Below are 15,570 nucleotides of genomic sequence, written 5' to 3'. Positions count from 1 at the left end.
GGGCACCATGTGTGATGCCGGGAAATGAACCCAAGACAGTTCTGCACAAAGCTAGCACCACACCACACTATCTCTTAGTCCTACTACCAGAATTGTTAACTCCTTCTTCAATCATTAATAACTTGATCAACTGGAGTGTGTATGGAGTTCTTTTTGCTCTAGTCTTATAAACTGCATTCATTCCCAAGGTTTCTTAGGTGAGCCTCCCCAAACACACCCGGATGTTGTTTCATACATCTGTATTATACATTTGATTCTCTGTTATTTTGTGCACGATGCATAATAGCTTTATCTTTAATGTGACCTTTGACAAATTTCAGCTTGTCAAGGTTTCTTTTATAGGTTGTACTTTTGTATCCTATGTAAAATATTCCTAATTCTAGATTATAAATCACTGTCGTCCTGTCATCCTGTTGTTTATCTATTTGCTGGAGCGAGCACCAGTGACATCTCCATTGTGAGGCTTGTTACTGTTTGGGGCATATCGAATACACCACAGGTAGCTTGCCAGGCTCTGCCATTCGAGACACACACACACACAGACACACATTATATATATATACATACATATGTATATATGTATAGATATAATATTTATATCCATCCTTTCACAAAACACCCAAGGTGTAATTTGAAATGGCTCATAAGCCCACATATAGATAGATTATATAGAGCTCTTGAAAAGAAATATAGGAAAAGATTTATAAGGCTGCACCAAGTGGATGATACTTGCAGGGGCATAAGGGCTCCAGGGATTGAATTGGTGGTCAGTTGTGTGCAAGCTATGTGCCTTACCCCTGTACCATCTCTCCTGCTCCCTTATTTCCATCTCATGCAGATGCCACACTGTCTAAATAGTTAAAGCTTTATATTAAACATTGTAATCAGATAGACTGTCCATATTTTCAATTTTCCGAGTACTTTCAGTCTTTTGAATTTCTAATATTTTAGAACATATTGATTAATTATGTCTCTCCTGTTTCCTCTCTCCTGTTTCCTCTCTCCTATTTCCTCTCTCCTACTCTCTAATACACACACACACACACACACACACACACATACACACACACATAGAATTTTAATTGGAATGCATGTATCTATAGTCCTTTGAAGAATGTCAGCATCAAGGTAAGTCTTCCAACCCCAAAAACACTATATCTTCTTACTTACATAAAGTCTTTGTACATACCATTTCTTGTCAAATTTATCTCCATGACATGATTTTTTAATCGCATTCTTTTTTTTAAATTATCTTGAGTTTATTGCTAAATTTAGAAATATAGTTGGTTCTTTCATATGGTGACTTGGTATCTCATGACTTTAATAAACTCTAAACTTATGAATTCTTATATATTGCTAATATTCATAGGTTTTTCTGTGTAAGTAATGATGTTAAATAAACTTAAATACTTTTTTTTTGTTTCCATAAAAAATTCTCTTCTTTTTCTTGTCTTATTGTCCAGACCAGTATCTCTGGTACTATGTTGAAACAATTAGGGAATGTAGATGTCTTTGCTTTCCCAACTAAATAGGGAAACCGTCCAGCCTCAGCACTAAGTGTCTTATTAGCCGTCTAGGTTGTATGCAGTAGATTTTTCAAGTTGAGAAAGTTCTCCACTCCTAGTTGGTTGAGAGATTTTTATTAGTTAAATATGAACTATTTCTAGGCAGTTTTACTAAATCTATTGAGGTGATAATACAGGTTTTCTCTGATTTTCCAATGTATTAAATGCAATTTCCACTCACAGAAGAAACTCCATTTCCATCCTTTTATCGCTTCCAGTTTTATACTGTTTCTTGTCAATGTCTGAAAATGGTTGTTTTATGTACCTGAACAGTTTTCTAGTTGGCAAATGTGGAGCATAATTGAGTTTCTGTCATTATGTCATGACCAGAAATAGAAATTCTGTGACCCAATTTTGCCTAATGAGATGCAAGAAGAATTCTGCTGTGAGATTAGATCTAATTTCTCTCTTAAAAAAGGAACAGAAATGGAATTAGAGGCATAGTTTAGGAGTTAAGGTGATTGTTTAGATGCAGTCAAACCAAGTTTGACCACCCCCCCCCCATCATGTATAGCGAATGTGTGATTCAGAAGTAACCCCTGCACACAGAGCTAGGAATAGCCCTTGAGCGCAGCTGTGTGCAGCCCAGAAACTGAAAGAAACAAAGGGGGGAGGGGTTGCTGCTTTTATTCAGATCTTTAGATATTATTGTGTAAGGAGATAGCTAGCCTTTTGTAGCCCTCAGGGTGGTGTACAGAGAATCAGGCTTCTGTAAGATAGGGTGGCAAAGGTCAAGTCAGATACTTCCAGGCATCCTATTATTGAGATAATTTTTTTAAAAAATCAAACAAATTTTAGGTGTATATTTTTGTACATGCAGCCAAAATCATGTTAAACATTTACGTATATGTTTTTGGTAAAAATTTATATTTTACCATATTTTTGCCGGATTGGTTCTTCTCGTGTGTGTGGTCATTTTAACTAGGTAAGAAATGAGAATTTTAATAAAAAACGACTGAGAGTGATAAAACTTGTAAGAGATGAAAGTTATTATGAGGTATTTGTCTTTGAAGCACTCATGTTCTTATGAAAAAGTAAAGTAATAAATTAAGATTGACACTAAGGGATAACAAAAGACAGTCTATGAAAGAAAAGGAAAGTGGTTTGTAAACCTGCTGAGTGAGTAATTGAATTAATTCAGCAAGTTTTCAAGAATATCTGATCAAAATATTAGGTAAAGAGAGTTGACTCCTAACAAAAAGCCCTACTGTATTATCTGGCACATTCTACTAAATATTGTGCATATTTAAATAAGGGTAAAAATGAAACAAAATAGCAATAACCACCACAAACAATATTGTTATTATTTAGTATTTTCACTTTAAACATTGACCTTTTAATAGATTAAAGTATCTAGGTACTAATTAGTAGAGAGGCATAGTTTCCTATACTTTGTAAAAAAAATTTAAAAATAAAAATAAAATATCCAGATTAGAATTATATCTCTACAATATAAATAAAGATACATATATACTTATGGATATACATATAATACATAAATAAGCATATAATTTGTTATACATTTAATATGTATTGTATTATATATAACATATACATTTCTATTTCTATTTATATGTATATAAAGTAATTTTCTTTTGCTATTACTATCTACTTTTTTCAATTGATGTAAAAATTCTACAAACGTCTATTTGGAAACTACTATGCATATTTTTCTTTCAGAAGTTAGTACTATTTCACTAATTTTTTCAAATTAAGCACATGATTATGATTAAGGTTAAGAATATGATTAATTCCTTGTTTGGAAAAATATCTGCTTGACAAAATATGAAAGAGTTGGACTTTGCTCACTCTAAGAATCTAATTCTAACAATGCTACTATTTTCCTCTTTATGTGATTAACTGGTTGAGACATGTCTACAGAGAAGCTTCAGATGAGGTGAAAAAGCACTAGAGTTGTAAGTTAAGTGAAGCACCAAAAGGCAAGAAGAAAGAGGAACCAACAGCCAAGAAATCCAGGGAGTCTTGGACAGAAACCTGGAAAGCTCTGATGATAGTTTATCTGCATAACAAAGGAGACACAGGAAAAGTGAAAGGCTGTGAAGGATCATTCCAGATACAATTATAGCACACAGCCCAGGACAAAGTCCTGTTACAATTTTTAGAAGCAGAAGACATTTCACAACTGTGTACTTCCCAAAGATGCTCTACACCTCAGACATGAGTCACAGTCTCAAATATCCTAAGAAATGTTTGCCTTTGGGCACAGAAAATATAAAGGAAAGCAGGAGGACTGGTTCTGTAGGCTTCTGAGAAGCAGTACAGTTTCAGGTTTGGATTATGAAGAACACCTGCCTAGCCACTGTCCTTCGCACCCCTGCCTCACTTGCCGCCTCCTCTGCACTGCCTTCCTCTTACTTGGGAAAGGTGTTGACACCAGATTGACTGGGCCCAGTTCCATCACATGCCCAATAATAACAACAAAAATATTTTGCATTTTTCTTCTGCTCTCTACAATTTGTACAACGTCCCCCACATTCATTAGCTTACTTAAATCTCACAACCTATCCTAATTTTACAAATACACAGTCTGAAACTCACTGGAATCCTACCAGTGTGTATGTTGTTTGATGCTAAATTATTACATTAGTTTCTCATTGTTGCATAATGAGTTTCATACACTGAACAGTTTAAAACAATTCTCGTTTAATAAATAAGTCAGTTTTATAGATGAAAAGTCTATACGAACTCAATTAAGTTCTCTGTTTAAGGACTCAAAGACAAAAATTAAACTATTGGCAAGACTGAGTTTGTATTTGAAAAATAAAAGGAAATACATCTATCAACAGTACATGGAAATAGCCATTTCCTTCCATCTCTGCCAAAAAAGAATATTATTATTCTTTTTATATCTTTGGAACATAATAATAAAAAGTATATAGCATTATCATGTATGTTTGCATTTTGATAATATAAATTGACTTTTTTGTCAATAGATGTATTGCTCAGATGCATTTCTTTTTTTAAAATCTGGTAATTTCCCATCAGTATATTATTAATAGCAATAGTTTATCATATTAATAACATAAAGCTTTGTGATTTGTATATTAGGAAAAAAAATAGTAATCAAGCCTCTGGATCCGGTTTCGATCGAATGCAAAACCACAGTGTTTCTCTGATCTCGTCCAAAAAATAAACGTAGGGTTTATTTTTTGTTTTGTTTTGGGTTTGGAGGAGCTCGGGGCTAACTTCTGGCTCTGTGCTCAGGGATCCCTCCAGATGGGACTTGGGGGACACCATATGTGAAGCCCGGGATCAAACCCCAGTGGGCCAGCTGAACGGAAAGCTCTACCTGCTGTACTATTGCTTATCTGCTGATCCCTTTGTTTAGAGATAAGAAGAAAAATGCTTAATCTGACCTGGAGTCAAGGAAAGCTGTAGTTTCAAACCTGTTCTGAGTTCTTTATATGGCTAGTAGATATTTGTGGAATTTAAGTCCGATTTTAAGGCAAAATTTTCCTGACCACAAAAATAATTTTGAAAAGTAATAAATCCACATTTATGTCTTCCTCTAATTGAAAGTCTGAGAAGAAAAGGGTTTGAGATATCCACAATCTACTGGGTGAAAAAATCCAGAGGGAAAACTAAAGTCTTGGTAGGGTGTAAATTTCAGAGAAAGCGCAGGCGCAGGACGAGAGCGTTGGATGGACAGCGGCAGAAGGTGATGGACAGGGGGAACGAGGGAATACGGCCCCAGGCAGGCTGGTAAATAGGGACCATTTATTTCATTCTCATCCTCAGTGTACTCCATCTCTCCCTTTACAGCATAGTGATATCTTTTCCCCATCATCGCCAGAGTCGTTTCTCCTCCCTTTTCCCTAGCCTCCTCCTTTTCTCCCCTTGTCCTTAGCCTCCTCTTTCTCTTCCCCTGACAGCATCGTTATATAGAAATCACGAAGGGTGGGGTACACATAGGTGGGGTTGAACATTGTAGTAAACAAACAGAGGTAAAGCCACTCCTTCAGGGGACGTTGTAGGAAATTAACTCAAGGACAAGACTCATCTGAGGGTTCAGCACTCCAGGTTACTAGGAGATCCACTCAAGTGGGGGATCCCATCTAGGGTGTATTGTTTTCTCCTTTCCTCAGCTAGTAATTCATTTAACCAATCATAATAAATATCACTGTCACTGTCATCCTGTTGCTCATTGATTTGCTCAAGTGGGCACTAGTAAGGTCTCCATTGTGAGAGTTGGTGTTACTGTTTTTGGCATATCGAATACGTCACTGGGAGCTTGCCAGGCTCTGCTGTGGGGGCGAGATATTCTCAGTAGCTTGCCGGCTCTCCAAGAGGGGAGGAGGAATCGAGCCTGGGTTGGCCGTGTGCAAGGCAAATGCCCTACCCACTGTGCAATCACTCCAGCCCCAGTAAATATACTTCTTACTAATATTTCCAGTCATTTTGTATGAAAACAGTAAAAGATGTATTAAACTTAAAGTTTGGCTCTTCCTGGGGACATCTCACTATATATCCCAGACTACAGTTCTCAGACCAGGTTATTATTTCCTAACACCTTTTCTTATTTAGTTACTTCTTTTTGGGTAATGACAGAGTTTGTTCCCTGACCATGCGCTTAACTTATTATACTTACGGTGCTTAGCTTGTCCCTTTCGATGCCAGGGTAGCTTACAACTTGCCCTGGGCCCATCCAGTCTCTTTGTTGGGACCCTGCTTTTGAGGTGCTAGGAACTAAGAGCAACTGAGGCTTAAATCAAGTAAATATAATAGATGCCCAGGAGTAAAAGTAATTTGGAGTCAATTAACTCCCCAAACAAAAGCATAGCATCAATTGTTTTCCTGTGTCTATACAAAAAGGACATTGCTGAATAAACCATGCAAATGACATAAGGGAAAGATAAAAGCAATATAGAATTATTAGTGCTTGATGGAATTGAGTGTGCCTCAGGAGCACTGTTGTGGGAGTAACTCAATAAATCTAAGCTCCTGCGGGAGGAGCAAGGACAACCCAATGTAATCCAACAGGAGGGAGAAGAGAGTTCAAGCAAAATTAAAGCAGGTAGAGACATCCAACCTATTATAAATTTAATATTAAGAAATTATCCAAATTGAAGTGCTATGTTAAGTTTGAACATAGTACTCTACTGAAAGTCTTCTCCTAAGAAAAATGTCTGCTCCATGCTAGCCTTATGTTATGTGTTAGAAATACTTTGTTGTAAAGGAAAGGGATGTGGGATCCAGGAGGGCAGCATGAAGGCAGAGGGGCAATCTGATCCACGGGAAGGACAATCCCTCTAAAAAGGAGGAGACAAAGTTCCAGGAAGGACCCATCAGGAGATACTTCAAAAATGCCAGGGATCAGACTTCTTCAATAGACAGGTGGGTGTGACCCCCTTTGACAGTCTTTTACAGAAACAGTTTCAAAAAAGAAAAGATTTAAACTTATCTGTATGACAAATGCTTGATAAAGTACACAAGAAAGGGGGCTGGAGTTATAGCACAGCGGGTAGGGTGTTTTCCTTGCACGCGGCTGATCCGGGTTTGATACCCAGCATCCCATTCAATCCCCCGAGCACTGCCAGGAGTAATTCCTGAGTCCAGAATCAGGATTAACCCCTGTGCATCGCCAAGTGTGACTCAAAAAAAAAAAAAAAAAAAAAAAAACCACCATGAATGGGATACTTGAATCATGTCACTTAACAGGGTGAAGTTGATGAAAACAATGTTACTTTCTGGTTTGAGTTGACATATTTCCCCCCATGTTTGCGTGGGTTTTCTCTCAGGACTCCAATTTCTACCAACATTCCAAAGAAATGCAAGTTCAGTTTCTTCATGAGTGTCAACTGTCCAGGTAGGAGAGAGTTGCTGTGCATAGAACTGTGCCATGCGGTGGAGGGACAGGCTGTCTTGATCCCGAGCCAAAGGACAGACTAGAGCGAGTCGTGACCATGACTCACTCTCAGTCCTCCAGCCTGCACACTGGAGAATGACTGGAAACAGACCATTACTTACTAGTGGGAGTGTTTGGGCTCTTTACTCAAACATCACTGCTGGTTTGTGACCAGAACTATGTAGTAGAAATGTAACTCTTTCAACTTTTAATAAATGGTGCTAATTAAAATGATCTTCAACAAATACGTTTGTTTGGGGGCCATGCCAGACTCTAATCAGGCTTATTCCTAACTCTATGCTCAGAGATCACTCCTAGAGGTGCTTGAGGGACCATGTGTGCTCAGAAGTACTCTGGAGCCCCCCAACCTGTGATTCTTGGCTAACTGGGCGGGAGGTTCAGTGCAAGGGCACTTTGGTGCCAGGGATTGCCCTGCCACTGATGGTGGTACTCAGGGGCCTCCAGGATTGCACCTAGTGCAGTTTGGGGGGACCATATGGTGCTGGGATTAACAGATGGGCACGTGTGAGGCATGCATGCATTCCAAATGCTGTATTATCTCCCCAGTCCTTGTAGTATTAATTTAATCCTTATTTTCTGAATTAGCCTATGATAAATTTTGTTGTTGTTGCTGTTAATTGTAACTTGTCCCAGACCGGCAAGGTATTCCAGAGAGTCTCTACTCCATCTCTACTCCATTTAAAATGTCTCTACTCCATCCTTCCCGTTACCAACAAAGCTGAGTGCACAGAAAGGCAAACACTGAAAACAAGGAGCTTTTCACAGAGAAAGCTTTTATTTCAGGAGGTGTCAACATGGTAGAGAGGCAGAACCTATAGCTAAAAGACAAAATAAAACAAAACACCACACTATCACTCAGTGTAAGGCACAGGGGGCGTTAGGGGATATTAAGGTCACGGAGGAAGAGGCCCAGGTGTTCCTCATAAAACTTCTTTCATGTCAGCTTGATTGATAGCTCATTCTGCCTTGCTTGATCCATTTGTGTATTTCCAGATCCCTGATTTTATCGCCTCTGGATTCTAGGAAAAAGTCCTAAAAGAAGATTGCATGTCAGGCCACTAGTTCCTGTAAATTAATTAAATCAAAATCAGAGAGTTGTGATCAGTGAAAAGTCAACTAGTTCATAGAAAAGAATTTGACTATTTGTAGGTTAAGTGAAGGATAGTAAGATGGTGTTGCTAGTATCAAGGTTTACCAGTGAACTAAGGACATTACTAATTCTTTTAACTTTTGTTTGTTTGTTTGTTTTGAGGTAATACCTAGCGGTACTGAGGGCTTGCTCCTGCACTGTGCTCAGGGATCATACCTGGTGTGGCTCAGGGGACTATATGGTGTGTCCAGAATTAAACCTGGATCAGCCAAGTGCAAGGCAAATATCCTACCCTCTCTACCCTCTGTATTACCACTCCAGGCCCCTTCAATTGTTTTTTAATAAATGGTGCTAATTAAAATGATCTTCAACTAATTTTTTAAAAGGAAGAAAGAATAAAGCTCTAGTAAATACTTTCATACTTAATGAGTCTATGATATTTCTAAAATACTAATGCTTTGTGTCTGTCCTAAAACAATTTTTGTTGCCTTTTATGCAGTTTTACTGTAGAAGTTTTATGAAGCACTCTAAGATATATAAATAAAATTCTGAATCACTTCTTATGCAAAGTTTCTGATATCTAGAATCTTGGAACATTGTATTTTCCTCAATTAATGTTTGGTATCCCCTTATTCTTGTTCCACTTAAACTTCTTTCTTAAGTTTGTCTCATGGCCCGATATTGGTTGATATTCAACATATTGGTTGAAACTTCAGCGGTGACTGAAATTTCAACCAATATGTTTGCACTCTTGGCAGCAGCAGTAATAAAAGAGCAAAAAGGGCAACACAATTGAAAGTTCTAGTGTGTGAGAAACATGAGAAATCAGCTTTCTTAGAAGTCCCATACACTGTCATTGATGTCATATTGGTCACACATGGTCAGATCTGATGGCAAAGGTTGTTGAAAATTTTATCTTTTTCATGAGAGACAGTTTCATTTCAGGTAAAGTTAAAATCTCTTACCCATAGTTTCATGATGAATAATTGCAAGGTAAAAAAAAAGCGGTATTTGCCATGAATATCTCATGGTACCCTATATAAATATAGGGCTTGTCCAGGGGTCTTCCTCCAGCCTTTCTCATCTCTGTCTCAGTACCCTGTTCTCAACATGTTTGTATTGGCCTCAGCATTCATTCTCTTTAGTCTGCTTGTCTAGGCTATCAGTCTCAACCTGTCCTTGAAAACTATCACCAGGTTTATCTCACTCCAATTCTTCTTCCCTGCCTGCTCCCACCCCCTCACTCCCAACCCCTCCATCACTATCTTGACTGCCTTCAATACAATCTCTCAGTGTCCTTCTGTATTCATGATACTTTCTGGTCAAAATGAACTGCTTTGGCCTGTCCAGCTTAGTTTTCTTCTGAGTGGAAAGCCCCTATTATGAATCCCGTATGGTGAAACCCTATCCATATTTTGAAATGATATGCAGTCTTGGGAAGATAGAACTAAGTCCAGAGACAAGTGTCAAAGGAGGAAGGGGTTGAAAGGAGAAACATCCTGACTGGCCTTCTTGGCCTTCAATCACTCACTGCTGCCTCTGAACAACCAAGTCCACTGATAGTCCCAGAGAAATCAGACAGAGAGTCAGGTATGTGTTCCCCTGGATCGCAGGCACAGAGCTGATCAGAAAGGGCAGGGGTCAGAGCTGAGAGCATAAGGGAACATAATCAGCTTAGCATGCAATAATGATATATTGATTAAAATATTTAAGCATGTAACTATTTGCTGTATTTTCTCTATAATGTTAAATACAGAGAGAAAGTAATTTGACTGTTCCACTGGAGTATAGAGTTTGAGTTCATTATAACAGACTTTGTAAGAGCTGTGTGTTGAATAAAGGAAATCAACATATTGATGAAACATTATTTATACTTTTTGTTTCTAAGGCTTAGTTTGGAAATAAGTGTCAGGTTCTGGCTTAGAAAGTAGAAGAAGGTCACATAAAATACTGACCAAGTTATGTGGTTGTCTGATATGAGCTATCAATATGCTCTGGAAATTAAAACAGTTTCATCTATGATGTCTAAGAATGACATTTAATGCTAGCTTATTTAGTGCATATTGAGAAAAAAAGAGACAATGAAACTATAAACAAGATATACAACTACTTTAATTATTGTTGTTTCCTGGGTAATTGGGGCACTTAGTCTCTTTGAAAAGAAGCAATTAATTGATTCCATCTCCATCACTGCCTGGGATTTAATTAAATTAATTCATCTGATTATCGAATGGGTACCTTGGAGGAGAACAAATCATGAAGACAAGTTACGGGACAAATAAAGCAAATTCCATGGGAGGAGGAGGTTTGAATGCTTGAAGGCAAAAATGTGGTACTATCTCAGAAGGCTCACAGATGGGTGATGAGGCAAAGAAGCATGCCCAGAGGTGCTTAATATGTTAGGCAGAGCTAATTCAAACCCAAGCATAGGAAGCTTCTGTCTTCTCTTCTGGGAGTTACTGCAGAGCCAGTTCAGGTCAGAAAATAAGGAATGGAGAGTGAATGAGGGTAAGACAAACTTTTTTAACGGATGTGTCAATAAACCTGTAAACTCACATGCCCCTTTGATCACTAGTGGAAGGAGCACTAATGGGAGAAGGTAAGCTCACTGTGAATCTGGACATATTAGCATTGCTGGTCCTATCTTTTTGTTTTCTTTTGATGATGGTGGGGCTTTTTCAGAGGTGCTGGGAGTTTACCAGGACTGTGCCCTGCACTATGAACTTTGAACGATCTCCCTAGTCCTCAATTTTATAGATAGATAGATAGATAGATAGATAGATAGATAGATAGAGAGAGAGAGAGAGAGAGATGTGATTTGGAGCTGCACTTGGTGGTACTCAGGGCTTATTCAACCCTATCCTTTGATAAGACTAACAAAGCAAACCAAAGTCTCTTTTAAGGCAACCAGACTTTATTAAGATTCAAAGTACACACTGCCTGATTGTTCTATCCATTCTCAGAAGTAGAATATTGAAGTCTTAGTTATGGTGCTTGGTGCATACAAATTTATAATTGTAATGCCTTCTTAGTAACCAACTCTTTCATCATTATACTTTTGGTCTCATAGTAGGTTCTAACTTAAGTTCTATAAATTCTTCTGGTTCTATTTTCTTTTCTTCACTTACTTATTCTTTGTTTTGTTCTTCAGACTTGATTTCAAATGATCTGTATTCAAATTTTTACTATTTTTCTTCTATCTATTTGAGTCTGATATAAAACCTCCTTAGTCAATGTTTCATTTCAGTACACTTTATAATTTATTTTGTAGCTATTCTTTTCATTTTGTCATGATTCTCATTTAGATCATATATAACATTTTTCTGATTTCCTTCAGTGCTTTACCATGTTTTCCTTTAGCTCTGAGAATGTACCTAAGAGAGTTGTTTTTAAATTTTGCCTAAAATGCTAAATGAACACTGTCACAGGAGGTATATACAGAAATAAATCAAGGGAAGAGAAAATTTCCCATGAAAACCCACCCTTTGTATCTGACAACAGCAGGAAGATACCTGCCAAGTATGAAAGAGAAGTTCATGTGGACAGTGATGGAGGGTTATTGGCACTTTGGTGGTGAATGTGATGTGGTAACATAGTATCCCTCAATATTTAAAATTTACATGATTACAAACTGATGTAAACTCAATAAATCATAAGTCAATGAAAAAGTCTTTTTCTAGTAAGTCTGAAATTGTTGCTTTTTTAGGTTAGTTTCTGGAGATTTATAGTTCCCTGTTTGATGCACCAGGTTTTCCTGTTTCCTTGAATACCTTATAATTTTTTTTGGTTTTTTTTTATTTTATTTTATTATTTTTTAATTCTTTTATTGAATCACCATGTAGAAAGTTACAAAGCTTTCAGGTTTATACCTTATAATTTTTTATTGATAACTGTGCATTTGGAAAAATAGTTACCACTTTCAAACTTTGTGGTCTGGGTTCATGAAGGAAAATATTACAAATCTGCTTTGCATTAAACACTATGTAGTCTGACATCTTTTCTGGGCATGCTTCTCCCCAGAGCTCTGCATGTTTTCCCCTCTACTTGGTATACACAGCTGATTCTGAATGTTCAAATTTTACACAGGTCACATTTCTGCCTCATCTTAAGACCTTTGGTACGTCATTGGTCTTCTCTGCCCTGGCCCCCTAGTTTCCATGTATTTGGGCGTTCATGACTGTTCTTAGTAGCCTCAACTTGGTCTAAACTTTGCATCTGTTCCTGTTTCCTTTCTGAGTCAGCCAGGATAGACATAAACTCCTCAAGCAACTTCCTGAGAGAATACGGAGGAGGAAAGTAGTGGATTTTTTTCTTTCCTGAGGAAGGCGTCAGGAATCGGAATGCTTCCTTCTGGGGTGGGGCACCCCAAGGCTCCACCACATTTCTTACTATTTTGAACATGACTTTTCTCAATTGGGTATTGGTTCAAGTATTTGTATGATATACATTTTTAAATGAGTTGCGTAATTGCTTAGGAGTATAATTACCATGTTGCAGGGTAAGGTCAAGTCTTGTCATTTTTAAAGAAAATTCCAAACTGTCTTCTGTAGTATTTGCACTACTTGCTTCCCACTATCAATAAATTAGAGTTTTTGTCACCCTGCACAGTCATTAGGATTTGGTGTGGGATGTGTTTTAAATTTTAAACATTCTAGTAGTTATATTGTGGTATCTCATTACTGTTTTATTACATTATTCTAATGGTGAGTAATTTTGAGTATGTTTTTGTTTTTGTCCTTTTGTGACCACACCTGTTAGTACTCAGGGATTATTCTTGGATCTGTGTTTGGGATGGCACGGGACTATATGGTCTAACCAGGTTGATCCCCATGCAAGGCACCTTACCATTATATTATCTCTCCACACCTGTGTATGTTTTCAAATGTTAACTTGTTATATGTATAACTTCTTTGCATTGTGTTCCACTAAGTTACCCAAATTCATGTTGATATTTTTCTCAGGCATTATCTTTTCTAATATTTCTTTATCCAAATCTTTCCCTCTAGAAGTATAAATGCATATATTTTGGGCCAGTTGCTAGCTCTCACATGTCTTGTATACTTCATTCTCTCATGGAGAACCTCTTATCTCTCTCTCTCTCTCTCTCTCTCTCTCTATTTTTTTTTTTTTTGCTTTTTGGTCAGTCCCATCATTGCACAGGGGTTACTCCTGGCTCATGCACTCAGGAATTACTCCTGGCGGTGCTCAGGGGACCATATGGGATGCCAGGAATCGAACTTGGGTCAGCCGCGTGCAAGGCAAACACCCTACCTGCTATGCTATTGCTCCAGCCCGAGTCTCATTTCTCTTATGTATCAGTTGATGTGTTTCCCACACAAGACCCTTTTCCAAGGTCATTTCTCCTACCTTTTGTAATATCCAACTCCTCATTAATCACAACCAATAACTTATTATTTGCAGAGTTCTTATAGCCATAAATGTTCACCTGACTTTTTACAATCCTGATTCTCTTTTGAGGATTTCCCCACTCCAATCATAATTTTCTTGATTTAAGAATATTTATTGTGTATGTTGAGCTTAGATCTGTGGTATGTTTCTTGTAGGACCTCTCTCCAGATACAGTTGGTGTCCCAAGAAAAGGGAGGTGGTCAGAGGTTTTACTCTGCCTTCCTAGATTAGCTCTTACTTCACACTCCCGCCTGACGCACAGAAAATAGAACCCTTGCCAATAGTTTTGTTTTCTCTAGATCCAGACCCACAGGAAAGAAGTTCTGCTTCTTCTCTTTACACCCAGCAAATGCCCCTGTAGAGGCCAATGGCAGTCCTGAGTCTCAGCCCAGAATGCACAAACGTACCTCAGTGGGAAATGTTGGCCAACTTGAGCTCACATAGGCAGGAATCTTTGTTCTTTGGAATTTACTCCCACCTGGTTGTCTTTTTTTTGGTTTGGTTCTTTGGTTTCTTAAATTCTAAAAAATTTATTCATAACTTCCTAAAGTCTGGAATCAGCCAGGACTGTCATCTTCCACTCATCACCCATCTGACCTATGCAGAAAACTTCCTATTTCTGGTCTTCATTTATAAAATGAATTTAAAAATAAATAAAAGTGCATTCTTCATATGATAATTTTTCCCAGCCTCATTCATGACTCTGTAAATCTTCATATATGTTAATAATAACATGATGAGGATCGGATAGCTTTTATGCTGTTTTGAGAGGCCAAGGTAAGGACACTTCATGAAAGTTCTGCCCCACAGAAAAGCCTCTGAAAGCCTCACCTCTATTGCAAAGTTACTGGACACAGAAGCTCTGTCCAGTCAAATGCTGGACCCTGAACAGCTCTTCCCACCCCAGTCATGATCATGTCAATTGGGGACTCAAAATTCTCTCTTGAAACCCTCATGTCCCTTCCTCAACTTACAATCTGTCAGAAAAAACCCCTCAAATCCATCCAATTTACTTATGTTTGAATTCCTGTGATGGAGAAACTCCAGCTGTTTGGATATGTGGCTCCATAACCACTGTGCAAATCAATAAATCATAAATGTTTATCTTGGGAACAGGATGCACTAGCTCTCAGATTTAGCTCTCTAGAGGTTATATTGCATAGTTGGAAATTGGAGCAAGAATCATCACCTCTAGTTTGCAGTTGACCAAGACACCCTGTCACCAAAAAATGTGGTGGGGCCAGGTTGCTAGCTCCAACGGGAAGAGCATACTTTGTTCTTAGTTTAATTGCTGGGATCACAAGGCTCCCACAACCCTGCTGAGTGTGGTCCCTGAGCATTGCTGGGCTTAAAGGGCGGCATTGTACTTTCTAGTCCAGTTGGCCAAGTACTACCAGGAGTGGTTCTGGCACCCCCCAGCATTGATTGGAAAGCCAATAAATAAATAAAGAATGTGCTTACTTTTTGTCTGAATTTTGCCAGGGGGGGTTAGAATTGTAGGAACTTGCACAATATCCTGGTACTTGCTTAAGGGATCAAGAGACTCACAGTCTTCTACTGAGACGCGTGCAGCTCTCCAAATACTAAGGTCTTAGGCCTGAGGCCTGTGTATTCCGGGC

The sequence above is a fragment of the Sorex araneus genome, chromosome 2 (assembly GCF_027595985.1).
Source record: "Sorex araneus isolate mSorAra2 chromosome 2, mSorAra2.pri, whole genome shotgun sequence".
NCBI classification, from domain to species: Eukaryota; Metazoa; Chordata; class Mammalia; order Eulipotyphla; family Soricidae; genus Sorex; species Sorex araneus.
The sequence above is the reverse complement of the archived record's forward strand: the minus strand, read 5'-3'. Positions refer to the sequence as shown.